Genomic DNA, 15,895 nt, shown 5'->3' with positions numbered 1-15,895 from the left:
TCCAAGACCCGGCGTTCAAATTCCACTCAAAACTGCATCATTTACAGTTTTTAGCCTAATTGTCCGCTACCGGAACTAGCGATGCTACCGCGCGCCCTTTGGGCAAGAGCGTGTGTGCGTACGAAGGTGAGCGTCTCCAGAGGAGGACCTCAGAGGACATTTAGGTTCTTATCACCAAAAGCTTTCCTCTCGCTCGCTGAGGATCGCCTGCTGTTAAATGATTGTTTTGCTCGCGATGTCAAAATCGTAACCTGGCAACAAAAGATCGGGGATTTCTCATTTTCATATACTATCGATTTTGTAATGATTCAAAGCCGGTGGAAAAACGGCAAAGTTCTCTTTTAACCTTTTGATTTAGACATTTAGACATAAGATGGTATCTCGTGAAACTTTTTGGAAAGACGTTTTTTATGCACCTCACATGAGACACGACATGAGATTCCTAAAAAGCTCTTGATCTCCGCTGGTGTGTTCAAGCTGCAGCCTGAATCCTCTACCATGTGTCGATTGGTCAAGGACTTCCTTCCTTCCTTCCTTCCTTCCTTCCTTCCTTCCTTCCTTAACCAGAGCCGCTCTAAAACATGCTGAGGCCACTCGTGTTAAATCATCCGATCTCATGATGTGTTCATGGCGCAGGAGAATATGCTCTCAATGACATCTCGAATGAATCTAAAACTGTCCAACAGATGGTAATTATCCAGAACCTGACTAAATATATCTCAAGAGCCGACGTGTTAATGTGTGTGAAAGTGTGCTGGTTGTGCTTTTTAAGCTCTTAAGGACCTTTGCTGGGCCGTCCAATGGACTTAGAGGTGATTAAAGGCTTTGGCCCCGCAGACGGCATGCGGAGCGTCCACCGAAGACAAGTGACTGACGGCAGCCAGCGGCAACACTGCCTGCAAAAAATAATTAAATAAAAACTGAGATAAAAAAGATCCTGTTTGTGTAATTACTGTAATGCAGGGACGTGGGCATGTCACAGCTGTACAGAGGTGGATCTGCACACAGGCTTATATTAAAGCTGGAGGAGACGGGGGGGGGCGTTGTCGTTACTGACCACACAGACTGATGCTGTTTGACCAGGAAACAGTTTTACTCAGACTCGTGAGGAGCTGGTCACTGGAGCGAGATGCAACAACGCAGTAGACTGGTCAACTGCTTCCAGTTTGTCCAACTTTCACTCGTTAGTCTCTGGACCTCTCACTCAGAATCTGCATGAGGGCGACGTGCACCTGCACGTGCACACGCTGCCGCAGTAGACTCCACTGGTAGTTTCTATAGAAGTCTATGAGAAAACGACTTCTTACTCTATAACGTCAGTAAACATTTAGAGTTGAATAGACCATCAAGCACCGGATGCTGGGTCCTGGTTTCAAAAAGCCAAGATGGCGCTGGACAAAATGTCAAACGTGAGCTCACAAGCTAACGGGTCACGTCACAGCTTGCTGATACTTGACATGTTGGGCAGTTTAAAAGCTTGAGATTGTTTTCTGCAACGACAGACCTTTTCCATTATTGTCCAATAAACCCACTCATTCTGATGAAGAGCTCAGTGAAAACTTTACTCGATCATGATGGAAACACTGACTCCTCGAGCAGCAGTTCACTGTTCTATATAAATAACTTGTTTGGCTGCAGTCGATCTGAATGTTTACTTGTGAAAACACCCGTCACATGAGAGCGAATAGACGACTGTGTGTTGTTCAGCAAACACACACATCAGATGCAATCAATCTCTCGGCAAACACTTTCACACACTCCGCTCCGCAGCAGTGGAGGTGAAAAGCCCCGGTTTGCACTTCAGAGGCTTGTGTGGGTGGAAGACGGACGCCTGCGGTCGTGAACAGGAGTGAACGCTGGAGTTTAACCTGCGGTGAAACATCCTCAGCGTCCGACAGACATCAGATCAGCTGTGACGGAGGCTGGAGGAGCTGAGTGGTTCGGATGAGCAGGTCAATCAGTGATCCCAGAGTCCTGCTCAATATGTTTTCTGACCTTCACGTGTTCACACAGGAAGGGTTGAGGAATAAGTGACCCTAACGGCTGAATAGGCTCCTTACCCACCAAAGTTCGCATCAGTGACTGAAGGCCCTTGTCACACTGGACAAAAACGCCCACTGACGCCTACTGACATCTGGCATTTGTCTTCAGCGGGTTAGCAAAGGGTCAAATCACTGCAGCAGTTACTGGTATTCAGTCGTCAGTTGATGCACAAATGTTCACCTCTTCTCCGGTGCACTGCTCCAGAGTGTCATGGTGGAAATGAAGGTTTGTCTTCTTCGCCATCTCAGCCTCGAGTCCCCATCGTCCTGTTGCTGTTAAACTGGAAGACACTGATGTGACGGTAAAGTAAATATCGTAACAAGCTGCTTTCCAAGGTTTATTAACTAATAATCAGCACTACCAATTTTACCCACGATTTAAAGAACATGAGCAGAATGGACTGGATGAGCTGTATGATGTTTTAAACCAGAGACTATGGAGGACGTGCTGACATTTCCTCACACAGGCGATGACTTCTTGCGTTAGTGAAACCACCATTGGAAAAGAAGCAAAAACATCTGGCCCGCCCCCTGGTGGTTGGCTGGAGTATAGGTGATGAAAAGGGGTTGGGTCTGCTTTCACATGTATCCGTGCGTCTCCACGTCCTGTTGTCCGAATCCTTTGACGTGAAATACGGCCGCACTGTCGACCGTTTAGCTTCAGGCGTTTTGTTGTCGTGTTGACTGGAGCTCGAGGAAGCTACTAGCTAACTGTAGGCTAACGCTGAGTGGTTAGGAGACACGTGGTTAGCTAACTGTAGGCTAACGCTGAGTGGTTAGGAGACACGTGGTGATGTTGCCTGTTAGAAGAACTATTTCAGTACAAAGCTCAGAAACTGAAATCTGCGTTGTGATTCATTCCTGTAGGAATCGCCCGTGAAGGAACCAGTTGGGGGATTTTGGTTCCCTATCCTTGTCATACAACCCAGCCTCCTCCATGTTAGCAGATGAGACATGGACAATGATGGTTTCTGTCATTTCTTGTAGTTCTGACAAAAGACGCTGCAGCTACAGTTGTAAAAGTACAAGCAGCCTAATGAACCGTATAGGTTGTTCTGCAGGATTGTAGGTATTCACTAAATCTGCGGTTACTTTCTGTCAGACTGAAACTTTCCTCGCTGCAGAAGATCTGATCTCAAGTACACTTGTATTTTCTCTCTCGCTTTCATTCCTCCAAACCTCCCGTCTCACCTTGATGTAAACGCTGCTATTCTTAGGCGTCTGATGAAGAGCGGGTCCTCGGCAGTGAGACAGGTGCAGCTGCACTTTTCACATCCGACAGAAACGAACTGACAGCATCAACGTTTTGTTCTCCGTCATTAATTTTTCAGGGCTCAAACTTCTCGCTCGGTGTCAGCGGGTAGGACTCACCGCACACACACCGTGTTTAAAATGAAAGGCACTGCAAAATAATTCAAACCTGACAAAGCTGAAGTAGCTCAGATGGGAAAGAAAGGTTTGAAACACAATGTGCTCATTGTGCCTCCAGACACTTTTACTCAAATTTCACCGAACATTTACTGTCTCAGTGTTTCCAGCAGCGCTCGTCTCAAAAGGATCCTAAAACATAATCCATGCATTTATTGTCCATTTCTTCCTTTCAATGGGAAGGAATCCCACATGTTTCTGGGGTCTGGGTTATTGGATGCTGAGTCTCATGTTCCCAACACGCAGAGCTTTTAAAAAAACAGATGCTGCAGAGATTCTCTGAAAACTGAATAAAGGCAGAGATTATTTTAGCCACAGAAGCGTCATACTGGTTTCCCTGCGTCTCCCATTGAATCTGCTGACATTAAGAGAGCGAGGCAGGTCGTCTGACAGCCCGTCAATACCAGAGATTCTCCTCCAGCTGCTTTCCAAAGACTCCTCACGCCGTCCGCTCTCTGCGCCGGCCGCCCGTGGATTTTAGGGCTTGTTTTTAGACATGTGGGAGTTTGTGGAAATCGATGAGGGATATTTTCCTCCTTTCTCTCCTCAACTCCCTGTCAGCCGGTCCTTTTCTTATTTGCGTTGTATCGGCTGCAGCCGGCGCTAAGGAGCCATTTGATTTCCCATCCCTGAGCTGGTTGACATTTATTTCACAAACACTTGACATTTGGAAATGGGCTCCCTGTGCGAGCGCTGTGTGTCCACACTTGTAACCCCCTGTCCCCCCACACACACACACACACAACACACACACAAACACACACACACACACACACACACACACAGTGCCATTAGCAGTCTTTGTGCGGCGCAGCTGGACGGTCAAAGTGTCTGCTGGTTATCAGAATAAGGAGTCTGACTCAGTTTGGATCGGAATCGACTTTTTGCTGAAAGCAAACAGACGCGTGACGTCTGCCGATAAATCCATCTGCTCTCGTCGCTTCTCTTCGGCGTCTTGTCTGAATTTTCTGAGGGTTTTTGTTTTATTTCCTATCTCAGTACTGGAACTTTTCTGGATCAGCCCCTCAGACTGTAAATAAAGGTCGATGACATGACAGCGCCCATTCAACAAAAAGCAAAAGCATATTGATCGCCCCCTGGTGGCAGGCTATACTATACTTTATAAACCCTGCCCCACACGTTAAATAACATTTTCTCAAAGATGGTTTCTGTCACTTTAGGTAGATCTTATCACACTGATGCATGTCTGACAGGAATGACAGGAACCATCTTTGACAAATAACTATTTAACGTCTACTTTGATTATTTTGGTTTGGTCCACGGCCCATCTGCTAACATGGAGGAGGTTTGTGAGCTGTTCTGCAGCCAGCCACCAGGGGGCAATAAGGGTGCTTTGGCTTCACCTCCGGGACCTGCCATGTCGTCCATCTTTATTTACAGTCTATGGTGTATATAGAAAAATAACAAAATGACCTCTGTCATAACTTCAGTGTGCTTGAATGTGGATACACGTGGAGCTTTAACCGAGTGAAGCTGTCGCCACCAGGGGGAGCGTCTGTATTTCTCCTCTCAGCATCACTGATCTGATCTGTTGAAGGAACGTACAGAGAAAAATGTATTAGACGCAGTGGTATGGCTGCACGATTACATTATCACGTTGCTATCACAAACATGCTTCACAGTGATACGTTCAGCCTCAGGGCAAAACAAACCCACCATTCACTGTACACACACCCCCACACCCCCACACCCGGCGAAGCTCCCTCTCCTCCCGAGGCTTCAATCAGCCTGCGACAAACCAACGACCTCTGCAGCTCCAACCAGCTCCAGCTGCTGTGACACGAACCCCCGAGGCCCCGAGACTCTGATATCTGACTGCAGCCGAGAGTGGATCCTCGGCTGGGAAAGAAAAAAAGAGAGATAAATAAATAAATGGAAAATGGCAGCTTGAATGATGTCAGAGAAAAAGATGAAGTTGACAGCTGGAGGCGTGAAATCGAAGCGTGCGTTTGTTTGCATGCGAACACGCAGCAGAGCATCTGAGTGTGGACATGAGACGGTGCTGCTGTTTGCATGTCTCTACCAGTGATGGACAACGTATCTCCACTTCCTCCCATTGTCCAGAAGTGAAGCCACAAATATCTGGGATACAAACGCAGAGTCTGGGCAGCGGTGATTAAAACAATAACCGTAAATAAAGATGGACGACATGACAGCTCCCAAAAGTGAAACTAATGCATCCCATTCGCCCCCTGGTGGCCGCCTGCAGTATAGGTCATAAGCCCCTCCTCCTCCATGTTAGCAGATGGGACATGGACCAAACTAAAGAATCAAAGTAGACGTGAAATAAATGTTTGTAAAAGATGTTTCTGTCGTTTCAGGTCGTTCTTATCTCTCTGATGTTTGTTCAAGTTTCTGATCAGTTTGGTTTGAATCAGTTATTTGATGATATAAAAACAGGCTCAGACATAATGATTGACAGCTGACACTGACTCCTGATTGGTCGTAAGTGCGTATGGGCGGGACTGCGATCACCACTTAACTGTAAAACTGTCTTTCAATACTTCAATATTTGACCCAAGGATTTTTAGTTGTCCTTTATTAGACACACACACACACACACAGTGTACTGGCTCCGCCCTCTCACGCTGCTTCTTCTCCGTCTTTCTCCGATTTTTCTTCTTCTTCTGTTGTGGCACCTGCTGCACAGCTGCTTCTCTGGCACCGGATCAGCACCGAACACTGAGCGCTCCTGTCCGTGGGCGGCCGCTCTCCGGCGGCCTCTGCGTTTCGTTTGCATCCGTCTTCATCCAACTGTTCTGCCTCGCTGGCTGGTGCTCCCAGCTCCAGACTCACTCCCTGACACACACACACTGGCTGAACCGCCACGAGCCATCTGCTCCCATCAGGAGAGGCTGATTGATGCACCGCCTGTATAAAAGCTACAGCGATGACTCACCGACTCCCCGCCACGATGTCTGGTGCAGTGAGAGAATGTGTGAGCGCCGTCTGTTGTTAAAGGAAACATAACTTTCTGTTTCTCTTCACAGCTCATTTCTCTGCTTCTCCACCAACAGAAAACTGGACGGCCTCGGATTTCTGATCAGTAATCTATTACTCTGTCTTCAGACCGGGAGTCCAATCCCCTCGGAGTTACAGGTGGGAGCGAACCCTGAACCTTAGAGATGTGATCTCCAGGAAGACATCCGGAGGTGCTTGGTACTTCCTCACAAAGTTTTCTTTCTACTTTTGGAGTCTGAGTTTGCTGAGCAGTTTGTTAACGTTAAAGACGACGTCAGGATTCTCTCATTCATTCTTTACATCTGACTCCATAAAGATGGACGACATGATAGATCGCTGGAGGATCTCTCCCTGGTGGCCGGCCCACCTTCTCCATGTTGGCAGATGGGACATGGACCGAACTTAAAGAATTCAAAGTACAGGTGAAAGAACCAGAACCACAGAGGAAGAAAAGAGTGTGAATCAAACGCAGCTGAAAAGCCTCACTCGCTCTTTAATTTGTCTGCCAGGCGTATTTTCATATCTGAAAGCGGCGGCCCAGTCGCCTCATGTTGAGCCATCGCCTCTGAACGCTGAGCTGTGATCAAATTCCTCATTGAGATGCAGATGAAGGGCCGACCTGCCTCCGGCTCAGATCGCGGCTTTAGAAGCAGCCGCCAGCGCTGTTTGTTGTCCCCTCTGTGATTTCAGCTCATCATCCGGAGCAGAGACTCCTGCTTTTCACAAGCAGCTGCACAACCACTTCACCCCTCGGTGGCCTTATTGTGCTGCGTGAACCAGTGTTAAACCAGCACTCAGTGGAAGTGCACAATGACACCGTGTTGCACATCGTCTCTTTGATACCAAACACACTCACGGTGGTGGAAGAACTCAATGCAAGCACAAAAATAGTCATATGAAAACGGAGGATGGAAACATGCTGGTGTTCTCTTTTCAGGAAGATCGGTTGAATTTGACTTCATGTGCACAGCTGATGAAACATGATCCATCTATGAGGAGAGAGTTGGACCAGACAGGTGTGGAGTCAAAGTACTTCACACCTCTATGTGTTTTCTGAGCCGTTAACTAAACTGTGATAAATCTACATTTATATATTGAACAAGGCTCAAAACGCCACCTAGTGTTTCAAAGTGCCTCGAACCTTCCAGGACCAATGTCTACGTAGAGTCAACAGGGACGTCTCTACGTCAGGACATTTATATACAATGTATAATATACATATATGAAACATGTGACCGCTCGTCAGTGTGAATCTGGAAAGCTACGCTAATCTTCTGAAAACCTGTAAACCACCAAATCGTCTCCATTCAGAGACGTCCCCCATCCTCTGCTGTCCCTTTACCGTCTCTCACACACACACACACACACACACACACACACACACACACACACACACACACACACTAACACTTCTGTGGTCGTGGTCGTCAGGAAACTCTGGAGATGAGAAGTCTGTACTTTGTACAAACAAGTGTGTGCTGCCACGGCCACAACCTAGATAACTTTGCTTGAGCTTATAATAATTGGATCTATTGGTATGTTATCTCTGTTAATGTGTCACCTTTCATCTGCATCAGGGGACTTATAATCACAGGTTTTCACCCAGCTGGAAGCCACAATAGCCACAATAGCCACAATAGCGTGATTGGCGGCGTTTGACGGCCGATGGCTTTTGAATGTGTGGGTGATATTAAAATGCACGGCTGAAATAAATGGACATTGAGTGAGGGATAACAGATTGTGATAATTATACGGCGGCGTGAACAAAACGGAAAGATACTTAACTCCCCGGGTGCATGTCCACTGTGCAGAGTGAAGAGTGTGGAGTGAATGAGGAGGAAGCAGCGAGCGCCGTCAGTGTCGCTGAGCCCTCCTCCTTTGGACACGCTCATTTTAACAACCGCAGCACTTTGCGCTTTTAATGCGTTTAATTACGTTTTCCTCCTGTGTGTGTTCGTGCTGCAGATACTTTGCTCCTCAGACTTGTGCAGTTGAAATGAGGTGAGTGAGTGTCATTAACCATGAAAGCTGATTTTTTAATGTGTCCAGTGTTGCGTCGCTGACTCGTCGCCGTGCCAGGGTCCAAGTGAGTCCAACGTTTGGGCTCTGATTCGTGGAAAAAACACTCAAACCTGTTGTTTTTATTTTTAATGAAGAGAGCAGAAGCAAAGGAGACCAAGAACAGGTGGCCTGTGAAAATAGACCAGGGGATAATTTAGCCGAATCCAAGATGCAGTCGACAGCCGACCCAGACAGAAGGACGGAGTCACCAGTCGTAGACTCAGCGCAGACTCTGGGTCTCGCTGATCCGACAGAAGGTCCAGGCTGCGTCTCGGTTTCCAGGACCAAGATCTCGACTGGGAATGAACATCTGTCTGGTACAGGGACATTTTGTTTCTATGACTACAGGAGAAATGTCCCTAAATCTCACACATTAGACTGGGTGATAGTTCAACTGAGGGACTGTTGGGCCTTGGCGGAGCTCTAGTTTTATAATAATCTGTGTTAGAGACCCTGCGGGGGCATATATGGCTGAGCTGGGCATCCTGTCAGATTCATGAGTTCTCACATTTAATCCACGAGTGTTGGTCTGGGCACAAAATCCATCGATTGCACTGCGTGACGTTCATTTGTTGGAGGCGAAGACGGACATAAATGGCTCTGACGGCCTTTGAAGAGGGAACATGTGCCCTCTTTTGAAGATGAGAAGCCGTTTTGTGGCTCATGCACAACATTAGCTCGGCACAATGGAGCGCCCTCGAGGCCGAGCGCTCGTCCTGTACATGGGAAATGAGTCCGAGGCGCAGCGCTGCAGAGGCATGAATGAGATGTTACAGTCTATTTGTCAATGTTGTCCTTGAGCTATAACACAACAGAGAGCGTCAGCAGATTGTAATACAGATACTAAACAGGACCTTACTGCTGTTTGGTTAACATCGACGTTTCTCTGCCAAACCAAGAATACTTCTTATTCACGGGTTTCAATAAGAGAGCTGTACATTAGATAAGTAGATTATTAGATAACTGTGTACATGCTACATTTCATTTGGAGGCTCGTTAGAAAAAGACCGAAGCATTTACAGTCTTGACCTCAGGAGGACGTCTGCAAAATTGTGTCTGGACTTTCATCCGGAGTTTGACTTTCATCAACGCAGCAGGAGATTCTCTGATCAGACTCGTTCACAACAACACAACGATCTCTGGAGCGTTCAGGTGAGGTAACGAAGTAACGTCTTAATCCACAGCGGCGATAATGTGCTTATCACCCAGTTTGATTTCAACACGTCAGCATCATCCGTGTGCATCACGGGATTTTCACGGCGAGCGTCTTGTCATCAGCCGTCCTGAGCTCAAACAGATCTCACGGTTTAACCTCAAAACAGCCGCTGACTGAATTGTTTCTTTATCTGTCTGGGTGGAGGTAGCACAGGCCGGCTGCTGCTCATCGCCTCTCTGATGGTGAAGAAGCCGACGGTTGTTTTGACACCTTGTGACTTAGCTGCACCCCCGACGAGCTGGAGGGAGCCGGCGCTAATTAGAAAAACGTTGCTTATTTATAGCAGGTGGGAAGAGTTTACACACTTAGATCACACCTCTGCTCGTAGGCTTCACTGAAGCCTTGATAAGGAATAAGAGTCGAAGTAAAAGACCAAACGCTGCTTTGTTGAAGTCAATAAATATTGACCAATACTGCAGTCAGCCACCAGGGGGCGATCCAGATATCCTGGCTTCATTTTAGCAAGCCAGGATATTTACAGTTACACACAGAACAGTTTAATGTGACTTCGGCTCCATCCACACTACGAGCTTCAGTTTTAAAACGCATCACTGTTGCTATGGTTACATCAGATTTATTTTGCTCGTCTCCATCAGGGAGATTAACCCCCGAAAGGTCCGATGTTGAACTTTGACCTCTGCATTGAAAGATGTTGATGTTGCTGCTAATCTGTCTGTGGAGCCTCAACCAACAACATTGTGACATCACACACACACACACACACACACACACACACACACACACACACACACACACACACACACACACACACACACACCTCCTGGATCAGTGTTACCACATCTGGCTCAGCTCTGTTTAAATCTTCTCCATATTTTTTTCAAGTTAGTGAGAGAATGAATGAAAAAGACGATTAGTAAGCATAAGCCACTGAGTGTGTGTGTGTGTGTGTGTGTGTGTGTGTGTGTGTGTGTGTGTGTGTCTGTGTGTGTCTACATGATGGCACATACAGGCTGAATCATGCAGCTGAACCGTGGCAGCTCGTCCGGCTCCATTGTCGACGTGGAACAAAAAGAACAATAAAAAACAAAATGAAAGCCAGAAGCTCTGAGTCTCTTTCTCTCAGTGAAATCTGTCACTTTGGGGACAAAGCCTCCGAGGACATCATCGTTTCAGAAACCAGGAGAACCAGTCGCACAGTGTTTGTCTTTCCTCCTCCAGTTTTGAATTTATAGAAGCTGCAGTGTTTAATTCCTGTTGAAACGATATCTTCACAGATTTAACAGCAGTCACCAGATTCATGGGCAGGAGAACGAGGACAAAAGATTTGCACAATGTGCTCGGAAACGTGTCCAGAGACAAAAACCACCACAGTGAATTCTGACCCTGCAGAGGTCAAAGGTCACAGTGTTGATCTTCCTGTCAGCAGGAATGACAGAATCCAACTGAAGTGAACTCCTGTGTTCTGACTATATTTGAATTCTGAAAATGAATCTGCAAAGACACTAGTGGCTAAAGGAGTAAGTAGTATATGGTTAAATATCTTAGATACTGCTCATTGTAAACAAAACCCTGTGACTGCTCTTTGATGAAACACATTAATGTTGGTTTTAAACACACATTCATTATCAAACTTATTAAAAAATCTACATTCATGGGTTGAACATGGCTCATGACGCCACCTAGTGGTTCAAACTGTCTTGGACCTTTCAGTGTCGACCTTCGACAACAGTTTACAGCTGCTACGATAAAATGAAATTACAGTGAAGTGAACTGGAGTGTTCAAGGTGACCAATCAAAGGAGGGGAGCATCAGCCACTGTCTCCGCCTCCAAGGTCTCTGAATTCAACTCGGCGAGCGAGCGACTGCACGGCGTCCGGAGTGGAGCAGTTCTGAGTGCGAAGGAATGTTTGAGTTCACGCTCGTCTCAGCGCGGTAGAAATGCTCGGTGTGCGAAATTTGAGACTAAATAAACGCGATACAGCCGCAAGTGCCGGCTATAGCCCCGCCTCCCCGCGTCCTAAAGACATTTTGTGAATTTCCAGGAAGAGAAACTTTGGGGTGAAGTTACTCTTTAAATCCAGCAGCTGTAAAAATGAAATGTAAATGAAACTACTCAAGTCGAATACAAATACCTTTAAAACGTTCCTAGTTTACACCGCTGCAGGTTTTCAGTTCAGTCTTTATCTTCCTGTTCACCTTTTCACCTTTTCAGCTGCTGGACCAACGCTGGACCCCTGGAATAACACTCCTCCTCTTTGACTCGCTCTTCTTCTCTTCATCCTCCCCTCCCTCCTCCCTGCTGCAGTAAACGCTCCTCGCTCTGCACCTCCAAAGCTGTTTTTAGCCTCGTCCTTGGTTGGGCTAAATAAAAACCACGGGTCATCAGATATTCTCTGAGGAACATCAACAAGCTTTATACGGCTGCGTTTACCCCCCCGTCGTGTGAACGCACAGACGCCGTCTCGCTCCCGTTCTGTATCGACGTCACGTCTTCAGCCAGACGAAGGCTTTAGAAGGAGCATTTCTGCATCTTCTCCATTACTCAACGGTGATATTTCATCCAGAAAACACACAAGCAGTGAATCATCTCAGATTGTACTGAGATAGAAATGATCTGCGGTTTGTGTGTCCTCGAGTCCCAAAAAACATTTCTGGTCACAGACTGTCCTTGAAATTCTCCGTCTTTTTATTTCCAGCTTCACTGCCAAAGGTATGTGGACGCTAACACCTTTTCTCAAACCCACAAGCTGAGACAACAACCCACACTCTGCTGGGCTCAGGACTCCCACTGGATTTGAGAACCTGTGTCCACATAGTTTCGACATGCAGATAAATTAAAAAGCATCTACAGAAGCTTGTCCCTCAGCAGATCACAAACCACCGAGTTTGATTCCTTCTTTAAACCAGACCAGGATCTTTCACTGAATGTAAACAACAACAGCATCAGTGAGTGTAATACTGACGTGACCGTGTGCATGAATCTGACCAATAAACACGTCAGTTGGAAATTAATTAAAGACAAATACATAAAAAGAAGAATTTGTGTCCATGGGCGAAATCGATACTTTACATTTCGTGTGTGTGTGTGTGTGTGTGTGTGTGTGTGTGTGTGTGTGTGTGTGTGTGTGTGTGTGTGTGTGTGTGTGTGTGTGTGTGTGTCCATGGAGACCCGCCGCCAAGGTTACAGCTGTGTCCTGCCTTCAGATCAGCCAATGATCTGCTCCGACATCGATAACCAGCAGGACACACAGGAGCGTCTTGCTCAATTATTCATCACTAAAGTCTTTTGTAACCAGTAAGCGGATCAATAGCTGCTGTAATCAGCTTTCCAATGAGGGGAAGTAGCTCACTATACACACTATACATTTCATATTAGGTATCCTGTTATTATGTCTGAGCTCTGAGTGGTTCCTGCGAGCAGACGCCCCAGGAGACCACAGACGAAGCCGCTTGTGTCAAGGTGGACGTTAAGAAAACAGAAATCCAGTTTCTTTGACCTCTGATGACCTGTGATTCAGCTCAGTGACACACGGTCCAATTAATCAGACTCCGCCTGCCACACGCCACCAGCTGCAGCCTGTGGTTCTCCTCGCAGCCACAAACCTTCGAGTACAGAACTCCTGATAATCTCTGGACATTCTCCAGACGGGCTTTATGTGAGAAGGCAAATGTCAGAGTTTCTCTGGAGTTTGTCCTGTCAGCCACTAAAGTGAAAACTCAGGAGAATCTCTGACTGAGCGGATGAACACAGCAGGAGGTCCTCCACAAGGTTTGGCTGCCTTTACGTTTTTTAAAGCCGTTTTCAGACATGACCTGTGGAGGATCTCTGGAGAATCGGGTCCAGAAGCTCAGTTCGTCTTCCACACATGAGCAACTCAGTGGAGGATTCTCCGCTCAGACGAGTTCACAACAGCAACGCATCCTGCAGAGGGAGAGGGGGGGGAAAACAGAAAGAATCCAAGTATCTCAGGATGAAAAAGAGGATCATACACGTAGAAGTCGTCAACTTGGAAAGACGAGGAGTTTTGAGAAATTGAGTTGATATGGTGTCCGGAAGGTTTTTAACATTTCCAGCAGCTTCAGCCCAAATCCTCCCAGACCCGACAAGCCAGTAAATAGTTTTACTTGTTGGTCCAACATTTCTCAGGCTCAGGAAATTTAATCCTATGTATATATATATATATATATATATATCACCAGCACCAGCCCCCCCCGGCACTGTTTTCTAAGTCTCCTCGATATAAGCTGATGATCCGTTTGCTTAATAAAACTCCAGAGAATGATACTTGGTTTAAGCTTCTTAACCGAGATCCCTGTTTGCAAGCATGACCTTAAAATGTGGAATAAGTCCGAGGCGTTCACGGGCGTCACCGAGAGGCTGAAGTCACGCAGCCTCTTTGTTCCGTTAATGTTCCGGAGTTTAATGTGGATAGAAACTTGTTCGAGTGGACGACACACTGAAACACCTGTCCGCCTCGTGCTGTGTGACGCACCTGCTGCTGATCAACTCACTGTCGCATGAAGAACTTCCTGAGTCTATTCCTGAAGAAAGAAATCAACAAAGGTGGATGGAATTAAACGGATGCAGATGAAATTGTTGTTGAAAGTCGATTCACGCAAACAAGAAATAATTGAACTCACTTATTTCCACAGTTTCCCCGGAGGAGATGGAAACGCAGCCCTGGAATATTTATATTTGAAGGGTTTCGTTTTTCACCCGTCTTGTCTTTATGTGTGTAGCTGTTGAATCAAATGAATCAGATGTGAAGCAGCAGCAGGTTGTCGGGTCCCGACTCGTTCACACCAACAGGAACATGTGGGAACATCCAGGCGAGGCGGAGCCTGTAGAGCAGCAGGAGGCCGGACATGACGTATAAACTCTGCTGTGGAAAGATCACACCGGCGTCGGCCCTCATCACCAAAAGATCTGGAACCTCCTCGTGTTTCCAAGTGGACGTCTTCGTCTTCTACGTGTACGGCTCCTCTTCTTCATCCTGAGATCTTTGTGTTCTTCCAGTTTCACGTCCGTCACGTGTTAGAAACCTCATCAACACGTCCACTCGCTCTCTGGGAAGCTTCCACACATGGTCCTGCTGTGTCCTCACATGGACTCACTCTTTTACTCCGGTTCTGGTACGAAACGTTTTTTAGAAATGTCCGAACCCACTGACTCCGACACGTCCAGCCCCTCCAGACTTCAGTGCAGGACTGAAAGCAGCTGTTTGGAGCCTGCCAGGTCCCATTGCTTTATTTTTAAAAGTATAAAATTAACCAAATTAACAAGATATAGCAAAAAAACATATTATACAGGATGTAAAGGATAAAGCATAATAAAGGATATTCTGTCCGGATGCCGTTTCCAAACAGAATCGTATCGGTGTGGATGTTCTGTAGATATTTCTGCTCTCTCATCTTTTCAGGTGTCAGTCGTCAGAAGTTATTTTTCAGTTGTTGACTGGATGTCATTTGAACGGCAGCATGATGTTCCGGTCCGCGGCTCAGACTGAGCGTCACCTTAATTCACCCGACAGAGGAGAACACAGAGCGCCGCCCCGCGGGTTGCTTTATCTCTGCTTCTCTTAATTGGGCCACTCGATGAAAGAGGGATGACTTTCCAATTAAACACTGTCATTTTCATTTTCTTTCACCAGCTTTTAAAGAAAGGGGGGGGGGGGCAGCTTGGGGTAGAAAAGACATGGTGGGTTTCTGCCTTAGCTGCAGCAGTGAATGGAGGGAGTCTGACCTTTGACCTCTCAGATGGAGCATGTTGTGACAGGTAGACGATCAAAAACCAACAACAACTGAAACAGCAGCAGAAGAAAACAAGCGATTATCAAAATACTTAAATTTTCTGTCCGATGACGAGTGTAGATGAGGTTTTTCTACTTAACAGAGCAAATATACAAAAACAAAAGAGAAAGACCACACAGGTTTATTCTCCGCCACAGTTGTCAATCGTATGATTTGCGCAGACGGCGGCAGCAGATTATCATCTTGTTATTTCCCCCACAGAACTCATCCTCGGTAATTGATTCTCTGGTGTTCATGATCGTCGGCGGCAGAAGAAACCGCTGATCGATATGTAGCTGGTTGACTGGAAGCAGCAGCGAGACAATGAGAGGGTGTTTAGGTGCAGATCAATATCGTTTAGGTTCATTCACTGTTGTGTTTCCAGCTGACAGATGGACAGACCTGTAAACCAGCA

This window comes from Hippoglossus stenolepis, chromosome 11 (genome assembly GCF_022539355.2).
Source record: "Hippoglossus stenolepis isolate QCI-W04-F060 chromosome 11, HSTE1.2, whole genome shotgun sequence".
Taxonomy (NCBI): Eukaryota; Metazoa; Chordata; class Actinopteri; order Pleuronectiformes; family Pleuronectidae; genus Hippoglossus; species Hippoglossus stenolepis.
This window is presented reverse-complemented; position numbering follows the sequence as displayed.